Genomic DNA, 12,641 nt, shown 5'->3' with positions numbered 1-12,641 from the left:
CACCATTTTTGAGTGAATTGCCAAAAGTCAGATTTTTCCTGAAATTGTGACCCCGGGGCTTAGGGATTTTATCAAAAAAATATTTTCTGCCGGTTAGGTTTTTGAGGGCTGATTTCTTGTCCTGCGATAAAAAGCCTTCTGTTTCTATCACCAAAGCTTTCAGGGGATCATTTTCAACCTTTTTGCACCATTTTTGAGTGAATTGCCAAAAGTCAGATTTTTGCTGAAATTGTGACCCCGGGGCTTAGGGATTTTTTCAAAAAAAATATTTTCTGCCGGTTAAGTTTTTGAGGGCTGATTTCTTGTCCTGTGATAAAAAGCCTTCTGTTTCGAGTGCCAAACCTTTCAGGGGATGTTTTTCAACCTTTTTGCACCATTTTGGAGTGAATTGCCAAAAGTCAGATTTTTTGCTGAAATTGTGACCCCGGGGCTTAGGGATTTTTTCAAAAAAATATTTTCTGCCGGTTAGGTTTTTGAGGGCTCATTTCTTGTCTTGTGATAAAAAGCCTTCTGTTTCGAGTGCCAAACCTTTCAGGGGATGTTTTTCAACCTTTTGGCACCATTTTTGAGTGAATTGCCAAAAGTCAGATTTTTGCTGAAATTGTGACCCCGGGGCTTAGGGATTTTTTCAAAAAAAATATTTTCTGCCGTTTAGGTTTTTGAGGGCTCATTTCTTGTCTTGTGATAAAAAGCCTTCTGTTTCGAGTGCCAAAGCTTTCCGGAGAGCATTTGCAAGCTTTTGGCACCATTTTGGAGTGAATTGCCAAAAGTCAGATTTTTGCTGAAATTGTGACCCCGGGGCTTAGGGATTTTTTCAAAAAAATATTTTCTGCCGGTTAAGTTTTTGAGGGCTGATTTCTTGTCCTGCGATAAAAAGCCTTCTGTTTCTATCACCAAAGCTTTCAGGGGATCATTTTCAACCTTTTTGCACCATTTTTGAGTGAATTGCCAAAAGTCAGATTTTTGCTGAAATTGTGACTCCGGGGCTTAGGGATTTTTTCAAAAAAATATTTCCTGCCGGGTAAGTTTTTGAGGGCTGATTTCTTGTCCTGTGATAAAAAGCCTTCTGTTTCGAGTGCCAAACCTTTCAGGGGATCATTTCCAACCTTTTTGCACCATTTTTGAGTGAATTGCCAAAAGTCAGATTTTTGCTGAAATTGTGACCCCGGGGCTTAGGGATTTTTTCAAAAAAATATTTTCTGCCGGTTAAGTTTTTGAGGTCTGATTTCTTGTCCTGTGATAAAAAGCCTTCTGTTTCCATCGCCAAACCTTTCAGGAGAGCATTTTCAACCTTTTTGCACCATTTTTGAGTGAATTGCCAAAAGTCAGATTTTTGCTGAAATTGTGACCCCGGGGCTTAGGGATTTTTTCAAAAAAATATTTTCTGCCGGTTAAATTTTTGAGGTCTGATTTCTTGTCCTGTGATAAAAAGCCTTCTGTTTCGAGTGCCAAACCTTTCAGGGGATGTTTTTCAACCTTTTTGCACCATTTTTGAGTGAATTGCCAAAAGTCAGATTTTTGCTGAAATTGTGACCCCGGGGCTTAGGGATTTTTTCAGAAAAATATTTTCCGCAGGTTAAGTTTTTGAGGGCTGATTTCTTGTCCTGTGATAAAAAGCCTCCTGTTTCAATCACCAAACCTTTCAGGAGAGCATTTTCAAGCTTTTGGCAACATTTTGGAGTGAATTGCCAAAAGTCAGATTTTTGCTGAAATTGTGACCCCGGGGCTTAGGGTTTTTTCCAAAAACATATTTTCTGCCGGGTAAGTTTTTGAGGGCTTATTTCTTGACCTGTGATAAAAAGCTTTCTGTTTCGAGTGCCAAACCTTTCAGGAGAGCATTTTCAAGCTTTTTGCACCATTTTTGAGTGAATTGCCAAAAGTCAGATTTTTGCTGAAATTGTGACCCCGGGGCTTAGGGATTTTTTCAGAAAAATATTTTCCGCAGGTTAAGTTTTTGAGGTCTGATTTCTTGTCCTGTGATAATAAGCCTTCTGTTTCCATCGCCAAACCTTTCAGGAGAGCATTTTCAAGCTTTTTGCACCATTTTTGAGTGAATTGCCAAAAGTCAGTTTTTTTCTGAAATTGTGACCCCGGGGGTTAGGGATTTTTTCAAAAAAATATTTCCTGCCGGTTAAGTTTTTGAGGGCTGATTGCTTGTCCTGTGATAAAAAGCCTTCTGTTTCCATCGCCAAACCTTTCAGGAGAGCATTTTCAACCTTTTGGCACCATTTTGGAGAGAATAGCCAAAAGTCAGTTTTTTCCTGAAATTGTGACCCCGGGGCTTAGGGATTTTTTCAAAAAATAATTTTCTGCCGGTTTGGTTTTTGAGGGCTGATTTCTTGTCCTGCGATAAAAAGCCTTCTGTTTCTATCACCAAAGCTTTCAGGGGATCATTTTCAACCTTTTTCCACCATTTTTGAGTGAATTGCCAAAAGTCATATTTTTGCTGAAATTGTGACCCCGGGGCTTAGGGATTTTTTCAAAAAAATATTTTCTGCCGGTTAAGTTTTTGAGGTCTGATTTCTTGTCCTGTGATAAAAAGCCTTCTGTTTCCATCGCCAAACCTTTCAGGAGAGCATTTTCAACCTTTTTGCACCATTTTTGAGTGAATTGCCAAAAGTCAGATTTTTGCTGAAATTGTGACCCCGGGGCTTAGGGATTTTTCCAAAAAAATATTTCCTGCCGGTTAAGTTTTTGAGGGCTGATTGCTTGTCCTGTGATAAAAAGCCTTCTGTTTCCATTGCCAAACCTTTCAGGAGAGCATTTTCAAGCTTTTGGCACCATTTTTGAGTGAATTGCCAAAAGTCAGATTTTTCCTGAAATTGTGACCCCGGGGCTTAGGGATTTTTTCAAAAAAATATTTTCTGCCGGTTAGGTTTTTGAGGGCTGATTTCTTGTCCTGCGATAAAAAGCCTTCTGTTTCTATCACCAAAGCTTTCAGGGGATCATTTTCAACCTTTTTACACCATTTTTGAGTGAATTGCCAAAAGTCATATTTTTGCTGAAATTGTGACCCCGGGGCTTAGGGATTTTTTCAAAAAAATATTTCCTGCCGGGTAAGTTTTTGAGGGCTGATTGCTTGTCCTGTGATAAAAAGCCTTCTGTTTCCATCGCCAAACCTTTCAGGAGAGCATTTTCAAGCTTTTGGCACCATTTTTGAGTGAATTGCCAAAAGTCAGATTTTTCCTGAAATTGTGACCCCGGGGCTTAGGGATTTTATCAAAAAAATATTTTCTGCCGGTTAGGTTTTTGAGGGCTGATTTCTTGTCCTGTGATAATAAGCCTTCTGTTTCTATCACCAAAGCTTTCAGGGGATCATTTTCAACCTTTTTGCACCATTTTTGAGTGAATTGCCAAAAGTCAGATTTTTGCTGAAATTGTGACCCCGGGGCTTAGGGATTTTTCCAAAAAAATATTTCCTGCCGGTTAAGTTTTTGAGGGCTGATTGCTTGTCCTGTGATAAAAAGCCTTCTGTTTCCATTGCCAAACCTTTCAGGAGAGCATTTTCAAGCTTTTGGCACCATTTTTGAGTGAATTGCCAAAAGTCAGATTTTTCCTGAAATTGTGACCCCGGGGCTTAGGGATTTTTTCAAAAAAATATTTTCTGCCGGTTAGGTTTTTGAGGGCTGATTTCTTGTCCTGCGATAAAAAGCCTTCTGTTTCTATCACCAAAGCTTTCAGGGGATCATTTTCAACCTTTTTACACCATTTTTGAGTGAATTGCCAAAAGTCATATTTTTGCTGAAATTGTGACCCCGGGGCTTAGGGATTTTTTCAAAAAAATATTTCCTGCCGGGTAAGTTTTTGAGGGCTGATTGCTTGTCCTGTGATAAAAAGCCTTCTGTTTCCATCGCCAAACCTTTCAGGAGAGCATTTTCAAGCTTTTGGCACCATTTTTGAGTGAATTGCCAAAAGTCAGATTTTTCCTGAAATTGTGACCCCGGGGCTTAGGGATTTTATCAAAAAAATATTTTCTGCCGGTTAGGTTTTTGAGGGCTGATTTCTTGTCCTGCGATAAAAAGCCTTCTGTTTCTATCACCAAAGCTTTCAGGGGATCATTTTCAACCTTTTTGCACCATTTTTGAGTGAATTGCCAAAAGTCAGATTTTTGCTGAAATTGTGACCCCGGGGCTTAGGGATTTTTTCAAAAAAAATATTTTCTGCCGGTTAAGTTTTTGAGGGCTGATTTCTTGTCCTGTGATAAAAAGCCTTCTGTTTCGAGTGCCAAACCTTTCAGGGGATGTTTTTCAACCTTTTTGCACCATTTTGGAGTGAATTGCCAAAAGTCAGATTTTTGCTGAAATTGTGACCCCGGGGCTTAGGGATTTTTTCAAAAAAATATTTTCTGCCGGTTAGGTTTTTGAGGGCTCATTTCTTGTCTTGTGATAAAAAGCCTTCTGTTTCGAGTGCCAAACCTTTCAGGGGATGTTTTTCAACCTTTTGGCACCATTTTTGAGTGAATTGCCAAAAGTCAGATTTTTGCTGAAATTGTGACCCCGGGGCTTAGGGATTTTTTCAAAAAAAATATTTTCTGCCGGTTAGGTTTTTGAGGGCTCATTTCTTGTCTTGTGATAAAAAGCCTTCTGTTTCGAGTGCCAAAGCTTTCCGGAGAGCATTTGCAAGCTTTTGGCACCATTTTGGAGTGAATTGCCAAAAGTCAGATTTTTGCTGAAATTGTGACCCCGGGGCTTAGGGATTTTTTCAAAAAAATATTTTCTGCCGGTTAAGTTTTTGAGGGCTGATTTCTTGTCCTGCGATAAAAAGCCTTCTGTTTCTATCACCAAAGCTTTCAGGGGATCATTTTCAACCTTTTTGCACCATTTTTGAGTGAATTGCCAAAAGTCAGATTTTTGCTGAAATTGTGACCCCGGGGCTTAGGGATTTTTTCAAAAAAATATTTCCTGCCGGGTAAGTTTTTGAGGGCTGATTTCTTGTCCTGTGATAAAAAGCCTTCTGTTTCGAGTGCCAAACCTTTCAGGGGATCATTTCCAACCTTTTTGCACCATTTTTGAGTGAATTGCCAAAAGTAAGATCTTTGCTGAAATTGTGACCCCGGGGCTTAGGGATTTTTTCAAAAAAATAATTTCTGCCGGTTAAGTTTTTGAGGGCTGATTTCTTGTCCTGTGATAAAAAGCCTTCTGTTTCGAGTTCCAAACCTTTCAGGGGATCATTTCCAACCTTTTGGCACCATTTTTGAGTGAATTGCCAAAAGTCAGATTTTTGCTGAATTGTGACCCCGGGGCTTAGGGTTTTTTCCAAAAACATATTTCCTGCCGGGTAAGTTTTTGAGGGCTTATTTCTTGACCTGTGATAAAAAGCTTTCTGTTTCGAGTGCCAAACATTTCAGGGGAGCATTTTCAAGCTTTTGGCACCATTTTTGAGTGAATTGCCAAAAGTCAGATTTTTGCTGAAATTGTGACCCCGGGGCTTAGGGATTTTTTCAAAAAAATATTTTCTGCCGGTTAAGTTTTTGAGGTCTGATTTCTTGTCCTGTGATAAAAAGCCTTCTGTTTCGAGTGCCAAACCTTTCAGGGGATGTTTTTCAACCTTTTTGCACCATTTTTGAGTGAATTGCCAAAAGTCAGATTTTTGCTGAAATTGTGACCCCGGGGCTTAGGGATTTTTTCAGAAAAATATTTCCTGCCGGTTAAGTTTTTGAGGGCTGATTGCTTGTCCTGTGATAAAAAGCCTTCTGTTTCCATCGCCAAACCTTTCAGGAGAGAATTTTCAACCTTTTGGCACCATTTTGGAGTGAATTGCCAAAAGTCAGTTTTTCCTGAAATTGTGTCCCCGGGGCTTAGGGATTTTTTCAAAAAATAATTTTCTGCCGGTTAGGTTTTTGAGGGCTGATTTCTTGTCCTGCGATAAAAAGCCTTCTGTTTCTATCACCAAAGCTTTCAGGGGATCATTTTCAACCTTTTTACACCATTTTTGAGTGAATTGCCAAAAGTCATATTTTTGCTGAAATTGTGACCCCGGGGCTTAGGGATTTTTTCAAAAAAATGTTTTCTGCCGGTTAAGTTTTTGAGGGCTGATTTCTTGTCCTGTGATAAAAAGCCTTCTGTTTCGAGTGCCAAACCTTTCAGGAGAGCATTTTCAAGCTTTTGGCACCATTTTTGAGTGAATTGCCAAAAGTCAGATTTTTGCTGAAATTGTGACCCCGGGGCTTAGGGATTTTTTCAAAAAAATATTTTCTGCCGGTTAAGTTTTTGAGGGCTGATTTCTTGTCCTGTGATAAAAAGCCTTCTGTTTCGAGTGCCAAACCTTTCAGGGGATGTTTGTCAACCTTTTTGCACCATTTTTGAGTGAATTGCCAAAAGTCAGATTTTTGCTGAAATTGTGACCCCGGGGCTTAGGGATTTTTTCAAAAAAATATTTTCTGCCGGTTAAGTTTTTGAGGTCTGATTTCTTGTCCTGTGATAAAAAGCCTTCTGTTTCCATCGCCAAACCTTTCAGGAGAGCATTTTCAACCTTTTTGCAACATTTTTGAGTGAATTGCCAAAAGTCAGATTTTTGCTGAAATTGTGACCCCGGGGCTTAGGGATTTTTCCAAAAAAATATTTCCTGCCGGTTAAGTTTTTGAGGGCTGATTGCTTGTCCTGTGATAAAAAGCCTTCTGTTTCCATCGCCAAACCTTTCAGGAGAGCATTTTCAAGCTTTTGGCACCATTTTTGAGTGAATTGCCAAAAGTCAGATTTTTGCTGAAATTGTGACCCCGGGGCTTAGGGATTTTTTCAAAAAAATATTTTCTGCCGGTTAGGTTTTTGAGGGCTGATTTCTTGTCCTGCGATAGAAAGCCTTCTGTTTCTATCACCAAAGCTTTCAGGGGATCATTTTCAACCTTTTTGCACCATTTTTGAGTGAATTGCCAAAAGTCAGATTTTTGCTGAAATTGTGACCCCGGGGCTTAGGGATTTTTTCAAAAAAATATTTCCTGCCGGGTAGGTTTTTGAGGGCTGATTTCTTGTCCTGCGATAAAAAGCCTTCTGTTTGTATCACCAAAGCTTTCAGGAGAGCATTTTCAAGCTTTTGGCAACATTTTGGAGTGAATTGCCAAAAGTCAGATTTTTGCTGAAATTGTGACCCCGGGGCTTAGGGATTTTTTCAAAAAAATATTTCCTGCCGGGTAAGTTTTTGAGGGCTGATTTCTTGTCCTGTGATAAAAAGCCTTCTGTTTCGAGTGCCAAACCTTTCAGGGGATCATTTCCAACCTTTTTTGCACCATTTTTGAGTGAATTGCCAAAAGTCAGATTTTTGCTGAAATTGTGACCCCGGGGCTTAGGGATTTTTTCAAAAAAATATTTTCTGCCGGTTAAATTTTTGAGGGCTGATTTCTTGTCCTGTGATAAAAAGCCTTCTGTTTCGAGTGCCAAACCTTTCAGGGGATGTTTTTCAACCTTTTTGCACCATTTTTGAGTGAATTGCCAAAAGTCAGATTTTTGCTGAAATTGTGACCCCGGGGCTTAGGGATTTTTTCAAAAAAAATATTTTCCGCAGGTTAAGTTTTTGAGGTCTGATTTCTTGTCCTGTGATAAAAAGCCTTCTGTTTCCATCGCCAAACCTTTCAGGAGAGCCTTTTCAAGCTTTTGGCACCATTTTTGAGTGAATTGCCAAAAGTCAGATTTTTGCTGAAATTGTGACCCCGGGGCTTAGGGATTTTTTCAAAAAAATATTTTCTGCCGGTTAAGTTTTTGAGGTCTGATTTCTTGTCCTGTGATAAAAAGCCTTCTGTTTCCATCGCCAAACCTTTCAGGAGAGCCTTTTCAAGCTTTTGGCACCATTTTTGAGTGAATTGCCAAAAGTCAGATTTTTGCTGAAATTGTGACCCCGGGGCTTAGGGATTTTTTCAAAAAAATATTTTCTGCCAGTAAAGTTTTTGAGGGCTGATTTCTTGTCCTGTGATAAAAAGCCTTCTGTTTCAATCACCAAACCTTTCAGGAGAGCATTTTCAAGCTTTTGGCACCATTTTTGAGTGAATTGCCAAAAGTCAGATTTTTGCTGAAATTGTGACCCCGGGGCTTAGGGATTTTTTCAAAAAAATATTTTCTGCCGGTTAAGTTTTTGAGGGCTGATTTCTTGTCCTGTGATAAAAAGCCTTCTGTTTCTATCACCAAACCTTTCAGGGGATCATTTCCAACCTTTTTGCACCATTTTTGAGTGAATTGCCAAAAGTCAGATTTTTGCTGAAATTGTATCCCCGGGGCTTAGGGTTTTTTCCAAAAACATATTTCCTGCCGGGTAAGTTTTTGAGGGCTGATTTCTTGTCCTGTGATAAAAAGCCTTCTGTTTCGAGTGCCAAACGTTTCAGGAGAGCATTTTCAAGCTTTTTGCACCATTTTTGAGTGAATTGCCAAAAGTCAGTTTTTTGCTGAAATTGTGACCCCGGGGCTTAGGGATTTTTTCAAAAAAAATATTTTCCGCAGGTTAAGTTTTTGAGGTCTGATTTCTTGTCCTGTGATAAAAAGCCTTCTGTTTCCATCGCCAAACCTTTCAGGAGAGCATTTTCAAGCTTTTGGCACCATTTTTGAGTGAATTGCCAAAAGTCAGATTTTTGCTGAAATTGTGACCCCGGGGCTTAGGGATTTTTTCAAAAAAATATTTTCTGCCGGTTAAGTTTTTGAGGGCTGATTTCTTGTCCTGTGATAAAAAGCCTTCTGTTTCGAGTGCCAAACCTTTCACGGAATCATTTCCATCCTTTTTGCACCATTTTTGAGTGAATTGCCAAAAGTCAGATTTTTGCTGAAATTGTGACCCCGGGGCTTAGGGATTTTTTCAAAAAAATATTTTCTGCCGGTAAAGTTTTTGAGGGCTGATTTCTTGTCCTGTGATAAAAAGCCTTCTGTTTCAATCACCAAACCTTTCAGGAGAGCATTTTCAAGCTTTTGGCACCATTTTTGAGTGAATTGCCAAAAGTCAGATTTTTGCTGAAATTGTGACCCCGGGGCTTAGGGATTTTTTCAAAAAAATATTTTCTGCCGGTTAAGTTTTTGAGGGCTGATTTCTTGTCCTGTGATAAAAAGCCTTCTGTTTCGAGTGCCAAACCTTTCAGGGGATCATTTCCAACCTTTTTGCACCATTTTTGAGTGAATTGCCAAAAGTCAGATTTTTGCTGAAATTGTGACCCCGGGGCTTAGGGTTTTTTCCAAAAACATATTTCCTGCCGGGTAAGTTTTTGAGGGCTGATTTCTTGTCCTGTGATAAAAAGCCTTCTGTTTCGAGTGCCAAACGTTTCAGGAGAGCATTTTCAAGCTTTTTGCACCATTTTTGAGTGAATTGCCAAAAGTCAGTTTTTTGCTGAAATTGTGACCCCGGGGCTTAGGGATTTTTTCAAAAAAAATATTTTCCGCAGGTTAAGTTTTTGAGGTCTGATTTCTTGTCCTGTGATAAAAAGCCTTCTGTTTCCATCGCCAAACCTTTCAGGAGAGCATTTTCAAGCTTTTGGCACCATTTTTGAGTGAATTGCCAAAAGTCAGATTTTTGCTGAAATTGTGACCCCGGGGCTTAGGGATTTTTTCAAAAAAATATTTTCTGCCGGTTAAGTTTTTGAGGGCTGATTTCTTGTCCTGTGATAAAAAGCCTTCTGTTTCGAGTGCCAAACCTTTCACGGAATCATTTCCATCCTTTTTGCACCATTTTTGAGTGAATTGACAAAAGTCAGATTTTTGCTGAAATTGTGACCCCGGGGCTTAGGGATTTTTTCAAAAAAATATTTTCTGCCGGTAAAGTTTTTGAGGGCTGATTTCTTGTCCTGTGATAAAAAGCCTTCTGTTTCAATCACCAAACCTTTCAGGAGAGCATTTTCAAGCTTTTGGCACCATTTTTGAGTGAATTGCCAAAAGTCAGATTTTTGCTGAAATTGTGACCCCGGGGCTTAGGGTTTTTTCCAAAAACATATTTCCTGCCGGGTAAGTTTTTGAGGGCTTATTTCTTGACCTGTGATAAAAAGCTTTCTGTTTCGAGTGCCAAACGTTTCAGGAGAGCATTTTCAAGCTTTTTGCACCATTTTTGAGTGAATTGCCAAAAGTCAGTTTTTTGCTGAAATTGTGACCCCGGGGCTTAGGGATTTTTTCAAAAAAATATTTTCTGCCGGTTAAATTTTTGAGGGCGGATTTCTTGTCCTGTGATGAAAAGCCTTCTGTTTCGAGTGCCAAACCTTTCAGGGGATGTTTTTCAACCTTTTTGCATCATTTTTGAGTGAATTGCCAAAAGTCAGATTTTTGCTGAAATTGTGACCCCGGGGCTTAGGGATTTTTTCAAAAAAATATTTTCCGCAGGTTAAGTTTTTGAGGTCTGATTTCTTGTCCTGTGATAAAAAGCCTTCTGTTTCCATCGCCAAACCTTTCAGGAGAGCATTTTCAAGCTTTTGGCACCATTTTTGAGTGAATTGCCAAAAGTCAGATTTTTGCTGAAATTGTGACCCCGGGGCTTAGGGATTTTTTCAAAAAAATATTTTCTGCCGGTTAAGTTTTTGAGGGCTGATTTCTTGTCCTGTGATAAAAAGCCTTCTGTTTCGAGTGCCAAACCTTTCACGGAATCATTTCCATCCTTTTTGCACCATTTTTGAGTGAATTGCCAAAAGTCAGATTTTTGCTGAAATTGTGACCCCGGGGCTTAGGGATTTTTTCAAAAAAATATTTTCTGCCGGTAAAGTTTTTGAGGGCTGATTTCTTGTCCTGTGATAAAAAGCCTTCTGTTTCAATCACCAAACCTTTCAGGAGAGCATTTTCAAGCTTTTGGCACCATTTTTGAGTGAATTGCCAAAAGTCAGATTTTTGCTGAAATTGTGACCCCGGGGCTTAGGGTTTTTTCCAAAAACATATTTCCTGCCGGGTAAGTTTTTGAGGGCTTATTTCTTGACCTGTGATAAAAAGCTTTCTGTTTCGAGTGCCAAACGTTTCAGGAGAGCATTTTCAAGCTTTTTGCATCATTTTTGAGTGAATTGCCAAAAGTCAGTTTTTTGCTGAAATTGTGACCCCGGGGCTTAGGGATTTTTTCAAAAAAATATTTTCTGCCGGTTAAATTTTTGAGGGCTGATTTCTTGTCCTGTGATGAAAAGCCTTCTGTTTCGAGTGCCAAACCTTTCAGGGGATGTTTTTCAACCTTTTTGCATCATTTTTGAGTGAATTGCCAAAAGTCAGATTTTTGCTGAAATTGTGACCCCGGGGCTTAGGGATTTTTTCAAAAAAATATTTTCCGCAGGTTAAGTTTTTGAGGTCTGATTTCTTGTCCTGTGATAAAAAGCCTTCTGTTTCCATCGCCAAACCTTTCAGGAGAGCATTTTCAAGCTTTTGGCACCATTTTTGAGTGAATTGCCAAAAGTCATATTTTTGCTGAAATTGTGACCCCGGGGCTTAGGGATTTTTTCAAAAAAATATTTTCTGCCGGTTAAGTTTTTGAGGGCTGATTTCTTGTCCTGTGATAAAAAGCCTTCTGTTTCGAGTGCCAAACCTTTCACGGGATCATTTCCATCCTTTTGCACCATTTTTGAGTGAATTGCCAAAAGTCAGATTTTTGCTGAAATTGTGACCCCGGGGCTTAGGGATTTTTTCAAAAAAATATTTTCTGCCGGTTAAGTTTTTGAGGGCTGATTTCTTGTCCTGTGATAAAAAGCCTTCTGTTTCAATCACCAAACCTTTCAGGAGAGCATTTTCAAGCTTTTGGCACCATTTTTGAGTGAATTGCCAAAAGTCAGATTTTTGCTGAAATTGTGACCCCGGGGCTTAGGGATTTTTTCAAAAAAATATTTTCTGCAGGTTAAGTTTTTGAGGGCTGATTTCTTGTCCTGTGATAAAAAGCCTTCTGTTTCGAGTGCCAAACCTTTCAGGGGATCATTTCCAACCTTTTTGCACCATTTTTGAGTGAATTGCCAAAAGTCAGATTTTTGCTGAAATTGTGACCCCGGGGCTTAGGGTTTTTTCCAAAAACATATTTCCTGCCGGGTAAGTTTTTGAGGGCTTATTTCTTGACCTGTGATAAAAAGCTTTCTGTTTCGAGTGCCAAACGTTTCAGGAGAGCATTTTCAAGCTTTTTGCACCATTTTTGAGTGAATTGCCAAAAGTCAGTTTTTTGCTGAAATTGTGACCCCGGGGCTTAGGGATTTTTTCAAAAAAATATTTTCTGCCGGTTAAATTTTTGAGGGCTGATTTCTTGTCCTGTTATAAAAAGCCTTCTGTTTCGAGTGCCAAACCTTTCAGGGGATGTTTTTCAACCTTTTTGCACCATTTTTGAGTGAATTGCCAAAAGTCAGATTTTTGCTGAAATTGTGACCCCGGGGCTTAGGGATTTTTTCAAAAAAATATTTTCTGCCGGTTAAGTTTTTGAGGGCTGATTGCTTGTCCTGTGATAAAAAGCCTTCTGTTTCCATCGCCAAACCTTTCAGGAGAGCATTTTCAACCTTTTTACACCATTTTTGAGTGAATTGCCAAAAGTCATATTTTTGCTGAAATTGTGACCCCGGGGCTTAGGGATTTTTTCAAAAAAATATTTTCTGCCGGTTAAGTTTTTGAGGGCTGATTTCTTGTCCTGTGATAAAAAGCCTTCTGTTTCGAGTGCCAAACCTTTCAGGGGAGCATTTTCAAGCTTTTGGCACCATTTTTGAGTGAATTGCCAAAAGTCAGATTTTTGCTGAAATTGTGACCCCG

This window comes from Podarcis liolepis, assembly GCF_965112155.1.
Source record: "Podarcis liolepis genome assembly, chromosome: 15".
Lineage (NCBI taxonomy): Eukaryota > Metazoa > Chordata > Lepidosauria > Squamata > Lacertidae > Podarcis > Podarcis liolepis.
Note: the sequence above shows the minus strand (reverse complement) of the source record.